This window comes from Ooceraea biroi, chromosome 9, assembly GCF_003672135.1.
Source record: "Ooceraea biroi isolate clonal line C1 chromosome 9, Obir_v5.4, whole genome shotgun sequence".
Taxonomy (NCBI): domain Eukaryota; kingdom Metazoa; phylum Arthropoda; class Insecta; order Hymenoptera; family Formicidae; genus Ooceraea; species Ooceraea biroi.
In genome coordinates this window covers 4,422,092-4,441,787 of record NC_039514.1, presented here as the reverse complement: position 1 = coordinate 4,441,787, position 19,696 = coordinate 4,422,092, and the positions used below count along the sequence as shown (strand labels likewise).

The 19,696-nt window shown below is 34.5% G+C and overlaps 1 protein-coding gene across 5 annotated transcripts in view; it reads right to left on the bottom strand.

Moving 5' to 3' along the window:
• LOC105279114 overlaps positions 1-19,696 on the bottom strand; it is a 164,577-nt gene that overhangs the window by 130,395 nt on the left and 14,486 nt on the right. The window lies entirely within an intron of this gene.

Sequence of the window (19,696 nt, the reverse complement as noted above, 5' to 3'; positions counted from 1 at the left end):
ATATTATTGAAATGCATAGTTTGTTTCCAGGCCAAGCCTACGCAATCCGAGACTATAATGGGTTCATTATTGGCTAGCCGAACCACAATTTCAAAACCAGTCTCGCAATGTGGCGTCGACTACGCTGGCCCATTGTTATTGAACGAAACTAAACGATGCAATGCACGAAGTTTCAAAGCTTATATTTCAATTTTTGTGTGCTTCGTAACTAAAGCGGTTCACATCGAGATAGGTAGCGATCTCACTTCGGAAGCTTTTGTCGCGGTATTGAAGCGATTTATTTCTCGTAAGGGCAAACCAGCTCATATATATTCAGATAATGGCACCACGTGTGTCGGAACAAAGCGCCATATCGAGGAGGTTTTTCAATTTTTAAATAATCAAAAAATGATAAAGGATATAAAAGAATTCCTTCGCAATCAAGAAACCTCGTGGACGTTTATTCCACCAAACGCGCCCCATTTTGGTGGGCTTTGGGAAGCGGCCGTAAAATCGGTAAAGCACTACTTAACGCGTATTGTTGGTAAAGCTAATTTCACGTTCAAAGAAATGTCAACCACGTTATGCGAAATAGAGGCGATTTTAAACTCGCGGCCTTTTATGGCTTTAAGCGAGGATCCGAACGATTTATCTTACATTAGTCCGGGTCACTTTTTACTTGGCACAGCAATGAATGACTTTCCATGTTGCGATTTACACGATATCAATGAGAATCGGCTTACTCGTTGGTATAGAGTAGAGCAAATTAGGCAACATTTTTGGCGTAGATGGAGTTCTGAGTATCTGAACTCATTGTAAGAAAAATCAAAATGGAAAACAAATAAAGGTAGACAATTAGTTCTTAATCAACTCGTGTTAATTAAACAGCAAGGGTTACCACCATTGTAATGGCTAATGGGACGCGTTCAGGAATTACACGCCGGAAGCAACGGCGTGGTTCGATCAGCAGTAGTAAAAACTCAAAAGGGTTGTATACAAGGCCTCTTGCGAAACTCTCGATATTACCAATTAATACTTGACATATTGTATCGTATTTGTTAAGCGTGCGATGTTATTATTTAAGTTTGAATTATTTTGTTAATCGTCAAGTTAGCGCAACAAGTTATTATTCATTTTTAATATTTTATTTAATATATGCGAGCAATCATTATAACTAGTTTCAACACGGAAAATATTATAAGTTTTTCATTTGTTTTGTTACTTCCTTCAAGGCGGGCGGCGTTGTATGATAGTTTATCCATTTATTTGAAATACATTTATTTGCGCCCATTCGCGATCATAAAGCGTCGTCACTGCGATCGTTGTGATCCGTCTTCAATATGCGATCGATGACGTTTGGCCCTATTCGGGTCCGCGCAGTTCGGTAACCAATGGCTGCGGGTATTCCGGTCCTAGAGTGGGTAAAAGGAGAGTGTCGCCAATTAACCGGAAGTCGCCATTGTCAGACAAAGTAAAACGATATTAAAACGTCACTACTACTTTAAATGTACACTTACACAACTACGTTCACCTAATACCTATTGACGGCTAACCGGAAATTGTAAATGGCGGAGTCAATCAGCATTAGGCATGTATATTGGCGACACTCTCCTTTTACCCACTCTACCGGTCCTTCGCGGCAGCGCGCGTTCGTTCCGATGACTTCGCGGAAAGCCTCCAATCTATCGAGTCCAACGAGTCTAATTGTATTACGCGTTTGCGAATTGTAAAGCGAGTGTGAAGTTTCTCGAGTTTAAATATACTCTGGATTGTAAGCCTGTGCGTAGAGTTAATTATTCTGCCGCGAGAATCCGTATTTTCAACCCGCAGTCGAAGAAGCAAATTACCGGAGACAAGCGGGGAAGACTTTCGACCGCCATTAAAGGTCGCAAACGTCTCAGTACATTCAGTACGCAACACTACTATCATTTATGCAAGAAAGGGACACATATAGTCAAGCATACAGTAATTTGAAAGATGTCAGTGATGATGAATATGAATCGAATAAAGACGAATATAATGATAAAAATAATGGGTAAAAGTTTACTTTTACACACCACCCTCCAACTGACCTTCGATTGACCTTGACGTTGACCTTGACCCCTAAGGATGTCAAGGCCATTGACCATTTTCGTCGCTCATTGTTCAGTAAAAAGTTATTAACAATATAAATTTAATACTGATTCTATTACTTCTTGGACACGGGTTGAATTAGACTTGTGTACCTTTGAGATAGATTTGCAGGAGGACGGGCTTCGCCTGTATTTATGGCAATGTTTATATAGAAATGTTCACGGTCATATTCTTATATTGTCAGAAATCAAACGTAACCAGTGTGTCGTATAGTCAGTGCATTAAGTGTTCGATTAATTTTCCAATAATCAAGCGACGCGGTAGCGTCGCGACGCCAAGTACATAAAGAACATTATATAAATAATGGTATATTCAGTTGAACAAATAAATAATAATCCTTGACTCCAAGATGTTGTTGGTAATTCGAATACATGGCCTAAATTCATACGACAAATGTTTTAGAATAAAAATTTTAAGGATCATAATCGAATGATTATTGTAAATTTTGCATATATAAATGCAATTTCCGAGGAATTTTTGCATGACATTTCGGCTTTTACCTTAAAAAATGCATATACAAATGAGAGGAAGCGCAATGTTAAAGACAGATTTCGTTATTTAAATCATGAGGTAATTCTTTTAATGTTAATTGATAACTATGTCAAATAAATATTATTGTTCTTTATACTTTGTAGGAATTTGGACGACTTAGACGCAGCCGTGTATATAGTTACAATGTTTATTTTAAAGAGATGCTAGATCTAAATTTTAATCCAATTAAAAAATCTTAAAATTAAACTTATTTTTTTACTTTCGATTAAAGTAGTTTCGAAAAAGTCTTTAATTTCGATTAAAGCAGAAAATAATTTGTATTTACCTGTTTTGTGCTTTTGGTTAAAATAAAGAATACTTTGTATTAATAAACAAACTATATAATATATTAATGATTTACTGCTTTAAATAAACTTTGTTCGTTCATATTCAAAATAACTATTATATTTTCGAAACTTATGTCTCCTTATGTACATAATTATTCAAACTTGTTTTGTTACTAATTTACAAATTCTCATACTTCATTCTCTTACTGCTCACCTTATCGACGCTAACTAAGATTTACTTGCCTGAAATACGGAAATAATATTTACATGCTTCAATATGTTTGTATAGGATTATTACCTAAATAGCATTGAAGAGGAAACGTGTTATCAGATTCAAGCATTCGTAGTTCTGATTTCTGGCAGAGTGAAACAGAGTGATTTAGCAGAGAGAAACACGTTACTGCACGATTTCCTAAAGCTTACGTATGATTATAACAACCTTATTGATTATTTGTGTAATCAACTAGTGTTACATCGCGAAATCGTATGTCCACGATGTCAGTAAGTAGTTCATTTACGTTACAGTTCAGAGTCACTTATTTTACAATGTACAAACCATTACTATAAATCAATTAGAAAACGCAAGAGAATGAGGAAAATATGCAACTTTTCTATTAGTCCTTTTAATGGGACATGGTTTTCAAGATCCCGATTAGGACTTCTAAAGACATGCCGCTTTATTGCATATTTTCTGATGATGCAACCTCCAAGGCATCAATTTTTAATGCAACAACTGGAAATGTCGTCTAAATCTGTAGTTGATTGGACTAACTTTTGTCGAGAGGTATGTAAAAATTTGAATGTTATTTTACAAAATTTTATCAGTACATTTTATATCAGTCATTGTGTATAGTTATTAGCTCAATTGGTAGAAAATAATAGAAAACTACTTGGCGGTCCTGAGATCATAGTAGAAGTCGATGAAGCTAAAATTGGTCGACGAAAATACAATCGTGGACGAGTCATTCGTGGCCAGTGGATTTTTGGTGCGATTGAAAAAAACAGTAGCCGCATATTTGTTATACCTATAGAAGATCGTTCTGCAGCAACATTAACTACAATTATTCGACAACATATTGCACCTGGCACAATAATTCACAGTGATTCTTGGAAGGGATATACCAGTTTAACTGAATTTAATTATATACATCGGACAGTGAATCATTCACAGAATTTTGTAGATCCTACAACAGGTGTACACACTCAAAATATTGAAAAATTGTGGCGTGATATGCGTGCTGCTTTACCTCGTTTTGGAACATCGCAAAACCATTATATGCATTATTTAGCTGAATTTGTGTTCAAGAAGCAGTATAGCTTCAATGAACGAATACCACAATTTTTCAAAATAATGGCTATTCTATATCCGTTAACCAATTTTGAAACTACTAATATCGAATAAAGAGTAAAATTTTTTTCACAACATAAAGATAACAATGTGCAAAGTACATGCGTGGATATAGTGTGTTCCGCCCTCCCGCAGGGGGACTCCACTTCCAAAACATATAACCTACCCCAACCCAACTCTGTTCTTTTGTTAATAACTTTTTAATGAACAATAACCGACGGAAAAGGTCAATGGCCTTGACATCCTTAGGAGTCACGGTCAAGGTCAAGGTCAATCGAAGGTCAGTTGGAAGGTGGTGTGTAAAGGTAAACTTTTACCAAATAATAATATAAGAGATGATCGCAACGACGATAGAGAAGATGATCAAAACATTGATAACGACGATGATATGGATGAGAAATCATACGCTGGGGAGGAAAAACAAAAGAAACAAAAAAATCAATAGAAAAATTATCACTAACGCTAGGAAGGGAAATAGATATCAAACACAACCAGAAACGGCATCAGCAGTGGTGATGAAGTATTTGCTAGACAAGAAAACTGCTGGAGCGCAAATAATTCCACCGACTCAACAACCTAATGCAATAGACACGTTCTTTTCAAGTATTGCATCAACGGTAAAGAATTTTTCTCCTTATTATCAAAATATAGCTAAATCGCAAATATTCTCCATCATTACTGACCTTGAAATGAAGCAAATTATGCAACAAGAACGATTTTTTGTTCCTAATATAACCACAGAACATCAACATTCTGCACAAATGCAATCATATTATACTGGACCGCATAATGCAGTGCTCGGAATTAGTTGCACATTTCGGCCCGATTTCAGAGGCGACGCCTACTATCCTCTCCTGCCCCCTCGGGGCTGAGCGGCTGGGCTGCCGCGGCGAGCCGGCCGCGTGCTTGACGCTGTTTCTCAGGAGCGTCTCTATATAAAAAGTATGCTATGTCGTACCTTCCGTCAAATTGTCATTGAAATATAAATAATGTGTATTTTTATAAATAATTAAATGCTCAATTTTCTATCATTAATGTATTATTTTAATTACATATATATAATTATAAATATATATATTTATTATAATAATATATAATATACTTAATTTTGATATTTATTTTTTTATACTTAATATAATTAATTTTGATAATAGCTTTCCGCATCACCCGTGAGGTACTATTGTTGATGCGTTTTTTTAAAGTGGTTTCCCCAGTAGGCCTATTCCACTAAGAGGTGAAAATGATAATATGTGGCTTGGCAGGAAAGCAAGATATAAAACCATATAAAGTTGAAAGATGAAGCGGAAGAAACAATTTAAAAATTTTAATTGACCTTCTAGGTTGCTTACATGAAGCTACTAGGGAGGATACATCCACAGAGAGTTTAGAAGAATTAATTAGCATCAGCGAGGACAATGATGTATCGCTCAAGGAAGAACGCTTTTCCGTTTTTGTTAATTTCATTCTAGAAAAAGAGCATTCGCATAAATATGTGGATCCGAACATGGAGAAATTTCGAAGACGTGGATAACGTGATACATCTAAAATTTTGAAAAATTCGACCCCATTTTCTGGACGTGCCTTTAAAAAAAGATCACTTTGCAAATCGCAAAGTTCTTCCTGAAAATCTAAGCTTTGCTCTTGAATTTGGACAATGCGTGGGTTCTCGAAAAGTATTAAATCTTTTCTTAGCGTTTCAAAATCACGGAAACGCGTATCAAATTGATTTATTAAAGAATTAATTATAGCGAAATGTTTTTCAAAATTACAATTTGATCCGTGTTCTTCAAAGAGAATCTGGCAAGAAGGAAAAAAATAAAAAATATTATTTTCTAATTGATTTTTAAATAATACTAACTTTTTGTGAAAAGAATCGACATGACAAACTAATTGCGAAATGATTTGATTGGTCTTTTGCAGCTTTAAATTAAAAATATTTAAATGATTTGTCACGTCAATTATTAAAGCAAGCTCGCAAAGTGAGTCTACATCTGTGAAGAAAAATTTAAATTCCTCAAATTTTGCAGGTAATTCGTCTTGCAAGAAAAGGAAGATCTCTTTTCTTATTGCAAAGAACTTTTCTAAACACTTTCCTGCACTGAGCCACCGAACTTCACAATACAGAGGCACATCTGTGTAAATTGCGTTATGCTCCTCCAGAAAGAGTTGAAACTTTCGATGAGAAAGGAATTTTAGACCGCCTTTAATAGTATTAATAATTTTTGTGACAGTTTGCATAGAGGTACACAGTTTCACAACTTTCCCACATAACGCTTCTTGATGAATAATACAATGAATGACTGGTAACTTTAAATCTCGCTGTTTAATTTGACCGAAGAACCCGTTTTTTGAACCTAACATTGCCTTTGCGCCATCAGTTACGATAGCGGAACATTTTAAAAAATCACTCAAATTTTTGAAGTGTTTGGTTAACAGCTTCGAAGATATCAATACCTTTCGTTGTGCCATGTAGTGGAACAAAATCTAAAAGCTCCTCGACATATGAAAAATCGGTTTGCACGATTCGAGCAAAAATACTCAATTGATTCACATGCCGATTATCGGTGCTTTCATCAAGACATAATGAAAAAAAAAGAACAAGATCCTAATAAAGATTTTAATTTGTTTTGTAGGGAAGAAGCAATATCATCTATTCGCGATTTAACAGTTTTATCACTTAATGGAATGCTAGCAGCTTCTTCAAGAGTCAAAGAATTTCCAAACGACTCCACTGCTGTGATGATGCATTCTTTTATAAATTTTCCATCGCAAAACGGCTTGGAATTTTTCGCAAGAAGATTTGAAATAGCGTACAATGCTGTAAGAGCTTTTACCAAAGGTGTAGCATTATCGATATGAGAATTCGAACTACAACCTTCTTGATAAACTAATTTTAAACCTTCGATTAGATTAGATTTCTCCTGATCCACATATTTTGAGTACTCATTAAGATGTTTAATTTTAAAATGTCTCTCAAGGACAAATTTTTTAACAATGGAGGGTTGATAACCACACAGAAGATAGGTGGTTTTATTATAAATAGATGCAAAAAAAATTTCTTCCCATACCTTATCAAAAGATTGCACGTATCTTCGCTCCATTTGGTCCATTGGTCGATTAATAAGCAATGTCACACTAGTGTATCTCTATCACTATCGCTCTTATGCAAATAGCACCTTTTTCCGTAACGTGGATCTTTAAAGCTCGAACGAGACTCTTACCATGCCCGTTTCGCTGGTGAGATACCGTTGAGAAACAACAGAAGCGATAAAACAATTGCATATCGCACTGTAGGAATACGTGCCTGAGGCGCGAAATTAAAAGACCCATATTACAAGACCGAAAATGTTACTTGATAATAGTGATAGTGCTACGTGTAATAGCATAAAGATACTACTGCTTATTATATTTCGTCATCATCTTCATTATCTTTTAGTAATTACATGGTACAACAACGGGTATTGATCTTCTTCGAAGCTGTTACTTAACTCTTCAAAAATTTGATACTGATTTTTCAAAATGTTCGACTATCGTAACTGATGGCGCAAACGCAATGCTAGGTTCAAAAAACGGATTTTTCGATCAAATAAACCAGCGTGATTTAAAGTTTCCTGTCATTCATTGCATTATTCATCAAGAAGCGTTATGTGAGAAAGTTGTGAAACTGCACCGCAATGCAAACGGTCACACAAAAATTATTAACATTATTAAATATTATTAATATTAATATAATATAATTATTAAAATTGCAAGATTCTCTTTGAAGAACACGGCACAAATTGTAATTTTGAAAAACATTTCGATATAATTGATTTTAATAAATCAATTTGATACGCGTTTCCGTAATTTTGAAACGCTAAGAAAAGATTCAATACTTTTTAAACCCTCACTTATTGTTCAAATTCAGGAGCAAAGCGTAGAATTTCAGAAAAAACTGCGATTTGCAAAGTGATCTTTTTGTAAAGGCACGTCTAGAAAAGGGAGTCCAATTTTTCACACTTTTAGATGAATCGTATTATCCATATCTTCTGATTTCTCTTTCGACTTTATATGATATCTTACGATTTTACTTTCCTGCCAAGACACATATTTATCATTTTCATCTCTTAGTGAAAGAGGCCTATTGGGAAACTTAAAAAATATGCATCACCAATACCTCACGGGTGATGTGGAAAGTTATTGTCAAAATCAATTATATTACATATTATATCAAAAATGTATATAATAATAAAACATATATATTTATAATAATATACATTATTATAATAATATATATTATTATAATATATTAATAATAGAAAATTGAGCGTTTAATTATTTATAAAAATACAAATTGTTTATATTTCAATGACAATTTGACGGAAGGTACGACATAGCATACTTTTTATATAGAGACGCTCCTGAGAAACATCGTCAGGCGCGCGGTCGGCTCGCCACGGCAGCCCGGCCGCTCAGCCCCGAGGGGGCAGAAGGGGATAGTAGGCGTCGCCTCTGAAATCGGGCCGAAATGTGCAACTAATTCCGAGCACTGGCATAATGTAACACGTCCTATACCGACACCGTCATACCGTCACCGTCAATAACAATTTTAACTTCATCGTCATCATATTGTGAATTTCCGACTACACATTTAATGTCACATCTCAGAGAAGAAACAGCAATATACAGACAATATGAAAATGTAAAATCAATAAAAAAATCTTTACCTTAAACAAACTGCTAGTCTTTCTGTCGGTGAAATTGCTTTACGGAATGATGTATTTTGTTTTTGTAATATGGGTTCTATCAATTTTAACAAGTCATAAAATTTGCATTGCGGCATTCTAAAATATTGGTAGAACTTGTCGTCATACTTCAATAAATCTTTGAACAATGTCCAATGTTCTCCTTTAAGTTTTCTTTCTTCTAATATTGGATGTATCCATTTTCGATTTTTTTTATCTTTTTAATTTCGGCTTCATCTTCATCTAAAAGAAAAGCTATAAGAACTAATTCCTCATCACTAAATGATTTATTCATCGCGATTGTTAAACGTTAACTGATGGACGATTACCGGAATAGTCTGGACATACTCATAAATTTGTCGTGCCGGTGACGGTACGTGCCGTATAGTGTGAATCAACCTTTATATTGAATATGTATAGAATACGTACACTAAACGTCACTATTTAATTATACCAATGCTATTATAAATAATGTTGGTCGCATGGGTATTCACTCGCGAGTGGGTACTTGTAGCATACCCAAACAGAAAAATAAATCATATAAAAGTCAAAATGACGTCAAAATGATGTCAAAAACTAGTCATTTTGGAAAGTCAACGTGATATCATTTCATACCCTATATAGGACAATAATATGACTTTTTCGTGACTGAATTGTGACTCTTTCATAACTTTGATCAAGAAAGCACGAATCCGAATTCCGTGTATTAAGGGGTTACATCACTGTAAAGGTATCGAAACTTCGAAAAGGCTGCATTTGAAGCAGAAGCATTCAATGTATGAAGCAGGCATGGCAGATTAGCGGTATGAGGAAATAATGCTCGATAACACAGAAAAAATGCGTTTTTAAACTTTACACGCGTTTTTTCAAAACAACACTTTTCAAAACGGTGTACATGATTTCTCAATCTGTATTGATGCGATTGCAATAAAATTTTCCAGATATCTTTGTTATTATATTCTCTAAGCATTAACGGACGATTTTGTAAAAAAAATTTTTTTATGGGATTTATGAACAAATTAGTGAATTAATTTTTCGCGAAAATCGACATCTTTTTTCAAAACTTTGTTATTCAGTGACTTTTCAAATAATTAAAAAATGGCTCCGTTAATGCTTAGGCATTGAAGTATAATTAATGAAAAAAGTTTGTTTTTTAGTTTCAGATAATCCAAAATCGAGTTATAAGGTACACCGTTTGACCTTCTATAAAAAAAACACCATTAGCTCAGCGGCCTCTGATGACATTTATGATTATCCTTTTTTAATCTTTATTATTGTTTTTATTAGTTTACAACATGATAAAATTAGGTGCAAAACCGCAATTTAATCGGATGTTTAGTTTTTTTACAATCCGCATCCGAAAATTATCTGCTTTTTCGGGCCGTCACAGTGATGTAACCCCTTAAAATACTATAATAAAATATGTCTCGCAGGTATCATTATAAATTTGTGAAAATGTCATTTTGGAAGTATCAAAATATTAATTTAGTGCATTAATGCATTAGTTTTTTTTCTTTATTTAGAATTTTAGATAAACATATAATCAGTGTTGTCAGCCGGGCCGCGGTTTTCGGTCATGCGCAGTAGAAACGACCGTTACCCAGCGACGTATGCTGTAGCCAGTGCCGGATCTACACATAAGCTAGATAAGCTGTAGCTTAGGGCAGGGATCGGCAAAAGTCTGAAATTGGGCATGGGCGCCCGCGAGTGCCCAGCTGCTGGGCATATCGACAAATGAATAATGAGACTGCGATAGAAATATATGGATGGTAACTAATAAACAATCAGAGGTTCGCGTTTTCGGTGCCAGTCGTTAGAAGTATAGTAAAACAGATTTCTATCGAATCTTTCCCGCTTTTAATATTCACTCCTGCACATGGATAATCAAAGTACGAAAAGAACTTCAAATTCTGAAAGTTCTGAAAGTTGGGAAGAAAGATGGTTTATAATAAAACTTAATAATCAAGCACAATGTTTGATCTGTGGAACATGTATGATTCCAAAAAATTATAATATCGAAAGACATTATAATACAAAACATGGAACCACTTATAACAAGATAATAGGATCGGAAAGAGTGAAATTTTTGCAAGATTTAAAATCAGCTGTCATCAATAATAAAGTAAAATTGTTTAATTTATACTACATAAATAAATATAAATGAGTTGTTTATAAATTAATTGTTCATATGTTCGATCAAATTCAGTCTTTTAAAATGAAACTTAATTTATGGATTAATCAGTTTCAATCCCGACAGTTGTTGCACTTTCCAAATTTATTATCTGTTGCCATGCACATTGCAGATAAGCAATATGACAAATATATAAATTCACTTCAGTTACTACATGATGAATTCGACTATCGTTTCAGAGAAATACATCTTTTAGAATTAGATTTGCTTATCTTTATGACGCCCTTTACCGTTGATATTAATATCGTTCCCGCAGATATACAATTAGAATTAATTGATTTAAAATGTGACACTGCCCTTAAAAATCGTTTCCACACAACGACTGATATTGTACAATTGTATTCATATGTATCACAAGAACGTTTTCCTCGAATACATGCTCGCGCCGCAAAAATAATGAGTATATTCGGTTCTACATATTCATGCGAACAATTATTTTCCGTAATGAAATTAAATAAATCGCGGTTACGCGGACATTTAACAGATTCACATTTAAACGCAATTCTTCGTTTAAGTTGTGTTAGAGCACTAACACCCGATATATCACAAATAATATTAAATAGTACCTAATTGTATATATATGTTGTTTAATTTAGTGCGATATATTTATGGGCGCTGCAAGTGCGTATCTCCGCCCCTGTTTTAATCTCTCTTTTTTTTTTTTGTCGCGGGCATCTAACGCGTTCAGCTTTGCCCGCGGGCAGTGCCTACTTGCCGATCCCTGGCTTAGGGCCTCACATTATAAGGGGCCTCCTAAACTCATTATTTCTTGTTAATAAAATTGGTATTATAAAATAATTTTTTGACGTGAATACGTATTATAACTCGATGGATGCCAATTTGAAAAGTTGAGCGAGACGCGAGACGCGAGACGCGTGACGCGGGACGCGTGACGAAATTTCTTTCATTCAATTTTAATATACAGTCTCATTTTAATTATAATTATAATATATAGGGTATCTCACTTTATCTTATTATAATATACAAGGTGTTGACTTTGGATTATAATATATAGGGTGTCCGATTTTTATTGACCAACCCGAAAAACTTGTAATATTGTGATATTGAAAATATACACAGTTGATTGAAACTACTATCTTTCTTTGAACTCTTTCCATTAACATGACGTATTCACGTTAAAAACTTGAGGCCGTGTCCCAACACAGCCTACCCCACTTTTTTTAAATTATTTTTTGTTATTATGAACTACTTTTTATTAATTACATTTTTTATATTTATCACAAAAAAATGTATTACAATATTTCTTCGCGAAGAGCTGTAGATTATAAAATCTTAAGGCAGGAGCACAGACTTTTGCAATAAGCGCATAAACAGATGCATAAGGAATTTGATTGGTCCATTTCCTTATGCACATGCTTATAGACCAATCAAATTCCTTATGCATCTTTTTATGCGCTTATGCAAAAGTCTGTGCTCCTGCCTTTAGTTTTTTCTATTAGCTACAACTAAGGCTGTGTTCCGTTATTCACTGCCAGTACTGAAAATCTATAGTATACGCACGATGTGAACTATAAATTTTCAGTACTGTCGTCAGTGTATTTCAGAACGCAGCCTAAAATATATGAAAACTTGTTTATTGGTAACTATGGAGACGGTATGGTATGTCCGCGGTTGCGTGCAAACATGCTTCAAAGTAAACTATGTATTCTTTGAGTTTTTTTTTATACACAGGGTGGGGCAATAACTATTATCACTTTAAATATCTTCTAATTTATAAGGTCCAGAGGAAAATTTATGTAATCAAAATTATACGGTACGAAGGGGGCTAACATATGGCGATAATAATTTTTGTCCTGGTGGAGGCGCTTCGAAGATATCAAGGTCACCTTCATTTTTTTTAATAGGTTCGGTATGTTTTTTTTCTATAATTTTATAGAGGAGCTTAAAACAAGTACGGAACTCATGACACAAAATTATTGAACAAGATTAAATGTAAATGAAAACGATAAAAAATACATTTTTATATTAAATGAAATTTACGTTTAAAAGATGTACGAAATGACGCTTTATTAGTATGTTTTGTCGGAATGTTTTGATTTTGACATTCCTCATAAATGAGGATCAACTTGTTCTTCAAACAAATACATCGATGAAAATAAATAGGATTTAAAATGTTCGACGCGAAGGTTGAGTGCGATTAGGATATCGTTCAGCGTATAAATTTTGCGCTCTCACTGAATTTTTTTGACATTCTCCATAAATGAGATCATTCTCCATCATGTCGACTTGTTCTTCAAATGAATACATCTTGCACGATTGACTTATCTATCGATACTACTTTTTATGTTTATCTTATACTGTGAACTTATTAAGATGGCCTTCAAAGGGTCTTTGTTTTAATTGAAATAAGTTTACGTCACTATTTATTTTCATCGATGTATCCGTTTGAAGAACAAGTTGATCCTCATTTATGAGGAATGTCAAAATCAAAACATTCCGACAAAACATACTAATAAAGCGTCATTTCGTACATCTTTTAAACGTAAATTTCATTTAATATAAAAATGTATTTTTTATCGTTTTCATTTACATTTAATCTTGTTCAATAATTTTGTGTCATGAGTTCCGTACTTGTTTTAAGCTCCTCTATAAAATTATGGAAAAAAAACATACCGAACCTATTAAAAAAATGAAGGTGACCTTGATATCTTCGAAGCGCCTCCACCAGGACAAAAATTATTATCGCCATATGTTAGCCCCCTTCGTACCGTATAATTTTGATTACATAAATTTTCCTCTGGACCTTATAAATTAGAAGATATTTAAAGTGGTAATAGTTATTGCCCCACCCTGTATAGAGAGTGATAAACTAAGAACTTTGTCATTCGAAGATATTGTAACAGACTTCGCGATAAGGAAAACACGGAAACAAATGTTTTAAATAAAATTCGATCCCAATATTTTGTATCATTCATTTGTGATGTTGCAATCTTGTAATAAATATATACGGACATATACATATGTACATATGTACGTATTGTTATTCCTACGTGTGTGTTAAACTTGTTTTTTTATTGTCCAAGTTTACTATTTTGGGAAATATAGGAGGGTCTCTGAAAAATCATAGCATAAGGGCCACAAAATCATAGATCCGACCCTGGCTGTAGCATTCTTATGGGTACGGTCCCCAGTTTTGGCGGGCCTAGTGGAGCGCGAAATAAGAAGAAAGAAGAAGAATAAGAAGCGATACAAGAAGAAATCCAAAAGATAAGTCTATTATTATAAATAATACTTTTTTAATTATGGAAAATCGTAACGTTGGAAAAGGAGCAATAAAGAAATGTAGGTCTTTTCAGAAATCGTGGTTAGATAATAATAATTTTAAAGGATGGTTGGCTCCTCATCCTGTAGAAGATTCAGCACTTTGTATTGTATGTAATAAAACTATGAGATGTTGCAAAACGGATATAACTCGACATTCACAGACGGTCAGACATATCGAAAATAATAGCTTCGCAAAATTGTGACAAAATTGATAATAACAATAATGATTTAACATATAGAGACAAAGTTAAATGCGCGGAAATTAAGTTAGCAGCTTTTTTTGCAGAACATAACACCCCAAAAAAGTGTTCTAAACTGGGAATTCCTCTAAGGATTTCCTCTAAGCAAAACATCTTACATATTAATGGTATATTCTTTTAGATATACGTATTCATCTATAAAAGAGTGGATACGTGAACTATACTCAATAGTAAATTCCTCTATCAGAAATATCACTATGTAATTTGAATAGACTCTTGAAATAAGAGGATATGCAAGATATTCGCGGCACGCGCGCTTGTTAGAAGAAGATTGTCATTTAAGTATTAGTTTTGTAACAATCGACTGCACCATGCGCAGAAGTGATTGCGAACCATCATTCCGAAGGGGACAGTCGTCAGGTGCACAACGATTGTCCCAAGTTTTTTTTTTCAATTTATTATTTCGTATTTCACTCACTTTTGCAATTGGCCATATCGAACCTGAAAGGGATCGGGTGTCATTAAACACTAAGAAGAAGAAGATTGCGAACGGCGCGAAGCGCTGAGCGTACACATACGCAGTTCTTGCTTGGTGTGCCATGCTTCACTATCGTGAGTCGTGACCCGCGGTTGCCGTCTGGCACACAGTGTGCATCATAGCGAGTGTAGCGTGTGCACTGAATTTCAGTTTGTGTTTGTTCTTTCGTGCAGTGATATTATGAACGAAGTTCAGAAATTTGTAAGGTTAAAAGTAGAAAATATTCGTTTAAGGCCCAATTCCATCAACGTCGCTTAATTTTAACCGTAGTTTAACTCACTCTTTGTCTCTTTCTAAGGCAGGAAGTTAGAAAGAGACGAAGAGTGAGTTAAACTACGGTTAAAATTAAGCGACGTTGGTGGAATCGGGCATTAAGGTATCGTCATAAATGCTATATATGTATAAAAATATTATTAGATTTACTAGAAGAGGAAATTCCTCTAGCATTAAGAGGATTGTAATCTTAATTTTAGGATCTCATAGTTATAGGATATTCCTCTAGATTTCAGAGTATCATCTTGAGACCATATAGCAGAGGAAAATCCTCTATAATCAAAATGGAACTATTAAAGAATAGAATTGTTTTTTTGGGTATACTATTTAAAGGAAGTAAGTCTAATAATTGAGTTTTAACTTTTTTGTCTGAAGTACAAACGTATTGAACCAGGATGCACATAAATTTATTATCAGTAATATCCGTACTCTCATCAATTAAAATAGAAAATTTCCGATTTTTCAAAATTTCAATGAGTTGTTCAGTTTCGCGTTTAGCAATAACGTTTTTGACAATGCTTGCACATTTATTTCGAGACAGTGCAATATCTTGTACAATTTCAGAGTCGATACATATATTTTTTAATAAAGGTATTAAATGATCTGCGGTAAGAAAAGCTACATTCACCCAAAAAAATATTCTATTCTTTAATAGTTCTATTTTGATTATAGAGGATTTTCCTCTGCTATATGGTCTCAAGATGATACTCTGAAATCTAGAGGAATATCCTATAACTATGAGATCCTAAAATTAAGATTACAATCCTCTTAATGCTAGAGGAATTTCCTCTTCTAGTAAATCTAATAATATTTTTATACATATATAGCATTTATGACGATACCTTAATGCCCGATTCCACCAACGTCGCTTAATTTTAACCGTAGTTTAACTCACTCTTCGTCTCTTTCTAACTTCCTGCCTTAGAAAGAGACAAAGAGTGAGTTAAACTACGGTTAAAATTAAGCGACGTTGATGGAATTGGGCCTTAAACGAATATTTTCTACTTTTAACCTTACAAATTTCTGAACTTCGTTCATAATATCACTGCACGAAAGAACAAACACAAACTGAAATTCAGTGCACACGCTACACTCGCTATGATGCACACTGTGTGCCAGACGGCAACCGTGGGTCACGACTCACGATAGTGAAGCATGGCACACCAAGCAAGAACTGCGTATGTGTGCGCTCAGCGCTTCGCGCCGTTCGCAGTCTTCTTCTTCTTAGTGTTTAATGACACCCGATCCCTTTCAGGTTCGATATGGCCAATTGCAAAAGTGAGTGAAATACGAAATAACAAATTGAAAAAAAAATTGATCGACAAAAATTGTATTTAATATATATGAAAAAAACTCGGGACAATCGTTGTGCACCTGACGACTGTCCCCTTCGGAATGACGGTTCGCAGTTACCTCTGCGCATGGTGCAGTCGATTGTCACAAAACTAATACTTAAATGACAATCTTCTTCTAACAAGCGCGCGTGCCGCGAATATCTTGCATATCCTCTTATTTCAAGAGGCTATTCAACTTACATAGTGATATGTCTGATAGAGGAATTTACTATTAAGTATAGTTCACGCATCCACTCTTTTATAGATGAACTAGCATCCCCCGTCATGGCTTCGCCCGCGATATTTATGTGTAGAATTAAATAAAAACACATTTTATCCCTTCTCACCCGTTACGGGTGGAATTTCGGAAAACCCTCCCTTAGTGAGCACCTACGTGATAGTAGGAATATACCCTTAAAATTTCAAGTCGAAAGGTGCAGTGGTTCGGGCTGCACGTTGATGAGTCAGTGAGTGAGTGAGTGGTATTTGGCTTATATATACGTTTTTAAAAAAAGAAAAAATATATACGCCAAGTACATAAAAACTCCCAACTTGTCAAAACTCAAAACTAAATATGAAATCAATAATTAATTAACCAAGTATCTAGAAGCAGTTTGAGTATTTTACCCAAACGTTTTCCATGCATACTCTCTTATCGCATGACGACATTGAAGTACTTGGCGTGCCCGAATCACATTAAAACGTCCTGTCCTACCTATAAGAGACACAAAATCATTTGCGAGTCATTATTGAAAATCATGAAGATACAAGATACAATACAAATCAAGATATTGTACAAATTTACAAGAATACATGACCACTGCGATTCGGGCACGCCAAGTACTTCAATGTCGTCATGCGATAAGAGAGTATGCATGGAAAACGTTTGGGTAAAATACTCAAACTGCTTCTAGATACTTGGCTAATTAATTATTGATTTCATATTTAGTTTTGAGTTTTGACAAGTTGGGAGTTTTTATGTACTTGGCGTATATATTTTTTCTTTTTTTAAAAAGGTTTTTTAGGAATTTATTATTAATAACGTATAATGTATGATATAAAAACATTTTTTTCTTACGATAATCAATTAAGCAAATTGCTCTTAAATTCAACTTATTACAAATTACGAATTAATTGCAAATATTTTGTTTTAAAAGCATAAAATTTCATTATCTATTAATATAGGTCAATTATATTAATACAGGTCAATTCATGAGAAGAAATCCAAGGCCACTTAATTTAGACATTAGATAATGTTATCAGTGTTGTTATTTAAACACTTTAACAAAATTTCTTATCTTGCATAAGTAAAAACAAGTACAGTAGCAGTCAATGAATTATTGATCAAGTGAGTAAATGTTCAGATTAGGGTTCTACCGATTCCTTGATATATATTATCAAGAACATGGCTGATTAACTTGCAAAAAGTTTTAGTTGTCGCTCGTTGTTTATTAAAAAACTAAACAAAATAAGTTCAATAGAGATTTACGCATGGATTTTCAATTTTTCACGTGAAGCAAAATCCACTCTACATCATTCGGTGCAAAGATTTATTGGTAACTTTGTACTTTAACGGACCAACCTCCGATGACCTTGACCTTGACATATGTTGTCAAGGTCACCCTCCTGAGTGACCTTGAAGAGGTTTTAGCCGTCGCTCGTTGTTTATTAAAAAGTTATTAACAAAAGAAGTTTAATAATTTTGCACGAATTTTCAGCTGTCCACGCGAAGCAAGGACTTGAGTTTGACATATATTACAAAGGTCACCTTCCTGAATAACCCGCACTAGGTTTCACCCTTCGCTCGTTGTTTGTTAAAAAGTTATTAACAAAAATGTGTAAAGAATAAAGCATAATTTTACGATACCATATACGTTTACGAAAGAGTATATTTGATGGAATTTTAGCTTTAAATCAGAAATAGGTTTGGGTTAGGTTATATTTTCCGAAACTGGAGCCCCGGACACATACGCTCGTTTTCAGCCCGCTTCGCGGGAGGGCGGGGGGAGGGGGCTTTGCCCGTCCCCCCGGCGGAATCCGTGGCGTGTACCAGGTGATCAAAATCTGCACGGTGAAATCTGTTACACTAGCCTCGGCGGGGGGGGGGCGAAGCCCCTGCCCCCCGCCTTCCCGCGAAGCGGGCTGAAAACGAGCGTATGTGTCCGGGGCTCCAGTTTCGGAAAATATAACCTAACCAGGTTAGGTTAGGTTAGGTTCAGTTAAAGCAGAGAATACTTTGTATTTAACTGTTTGTGCTTTTAGTTAAAGTGAAGAATACTTTGTACTTATATTAAAAGAAGCTATTCTATATATTAACAATTCACTGCTTTAAATGACTTTCCTTTCTTCGTTCATATACATATTCGTCGTTTATATCTTTCAATATTCAATATTCTTTCAAAATAACTACTATATTTTCGAAATTTCTTTTGTTAATAACTTTTTCATAAACAATGATCGACGACTAAAACCTAGTGCGGGTTATTCGGGAAGGTAACCTTTGTAATATATGTCAGTATCATGTTCTTGCTTCACGTGGACAGCTAAACATTCGTGCGAAATCATTAAACTTTCTTTGTTTATAACTTTTTAACAAACAACGAGCGACGGCTAAAACCTCTTCAAGGTCACTCAGGAGGGTGATCTTGACAACATATGTCAAGGTCAAGGTCATCGGGGCTGGGTCCGTTAAAGTACATAATTACCAACAGTAAACCATAAAATGAATTTTGTTAATCTCGAGAGTAGTACACACATGTAAAATATTGAACCTTGTTGGCGTGAAACACAAATACTTCACGATACGGAATCCGAGAAAATCATTATGCAGAATATTATATTTAGCAGAATTTTTATTTCGCCATCGTTATAAT